This window comes from Myotis davidii, unplaced genomic scaffold (assembly GCF_000327345.1).
Source record: "Myotis davidii unplaced genomic scaffold, ASM32734v1 scaffold290, whole genome shotgun sequence".
NCBI lineage: Eukaryota > Metazoa > Chordata > Mammalia > Chiroptera > Vespertilionidae > Myotis > Myotis davidii.
This window is the reverse complement of record NW_006285049.1, coordinates 3,769,792-3,771,035: the sequence shown is the minus strand read 5'-3', so window position 1 is coordinate 3,771,035 and position 1,244 is coordinate 3,769,792. Positions and strand designations below refer to the sequence as shown.

At 48.5% G+C, this 1,244-nt stretch overlaps 1 long non-coding RNA gene across 1 annotated transcript; it reads right to left on the bottom strand.

Annotated features, from left to right (window-relative positions):
- Window positions 1–148: 148 nt before the first annotated feature.
- Window positions 149–1,238, bottom strand: LOC107181796. The gene is made up of 2 exons (XR_001512505.1): window positions 891–1,238; window positions 149–246 (listed from the first exon to the last, which is right to left on the bottom strand). It is a non-coding gene; the product is annotated as an uncharacterized LOC107181796 (long non-coding RNA).
- Window positions 1,239–1,244: the final 6 nt, after the last annotated feature.

Genomic DNA, 1,244 nt, shown 5'->3' with positions numbered 1-1,244 from the left:
ATGTGATAATCATCAGGGCTTTGTTTTGTTTTATTTTCTTTGACGCGAGCATATCCAGTGTTATGAATTTAATTCTATCCTTCAGACATACTTCAGGAACCCATTTTGTAGATGCCAGCTTCTTCTGCAGAAAGGGAATTTTTTCCCCCCAGGTCAATTCTCCAGGTACATATCACACCTTAAATTTCAAAGAAAGGCATTTAAACGTTAGCATCACACTCAGGGTCTTGAGCCTTGGTACCCGTACTGAGAAGGAAAACACACTCCTGTAAATGCAGGTATGAAGACACACACACACACACACACTCACAGCAAGCAGTCAGTGGCTTAAAAGTGGTGACCTCCCCCTGAAAAACTAAAAAATTTAGAATGTCACTCCTCCATTCCGCCCTCGGAACGAGAAAGAAGACAAACCAGGTCTGCCCGCTGCAGAGTGAGCTACTAGAACAGACTTTCCATCGTCTGATCTGAGCCCTGAGCACACACTCCCCGGTCCCGAACCGGACGACTGACAGGTCAGGGTAGGAGCCCCGTCCCCACTTCGGCCCGGTCCACACCAGCTTCCCTTCACAGGGCATGGGATGTGAATCAACAAATGACAACAGAAGAAAGAAACTATTATACGTTCCTCTTACAAGCAAATGCCGTTAATATTAAGCTTACTTTTTGCCTTACATTTTCCTAGTCGTGGGGAAGTTGAACCACACAGTGATGTGATAATCATCAGGGTTTTGTTTTGTTTTATTTTCTTTGACGCGAGCATATCCAGTGTTATGAATTTAAATTCTATCCTTCAGACATACTTCAGGAACCCATTTTGTAGATGCCAGCTTCTTCTGCAGAAAGGGAATTTTTTCCCCCCAGGTCAATTCTCCAGGTACATATCTTACCCGGAGGCTTCTGGCGTTTCCTTTGAGAAAACGGGAAAAAAAAAAATTTCACGAGCGTCGAGGCGCTGCAAGTCGCTGTCATGATCCGTCGAATGAGATCCCCCTCGACTCCATCCCTTCAGCGGCGTGTCCAAACTCCGAGGCATCCTCAGCGGAGGTTTTCCATGTTGACAGATCTCTCGCCTCCACAAAATGGGGCCGCGGCGGCGGCCGCCGTCTCCTCTATGGGCGCCGCCATTTTGTGAGGCGGCGGCAGAGCGGGGTGTGTGTAATGGTTGAATAGAGTGACCCCCTCTAGGGAATCCCCGGCGCTGACGGTTACGTAAGGGGCTGTGCGCAAGTGCGGCGCTCAGG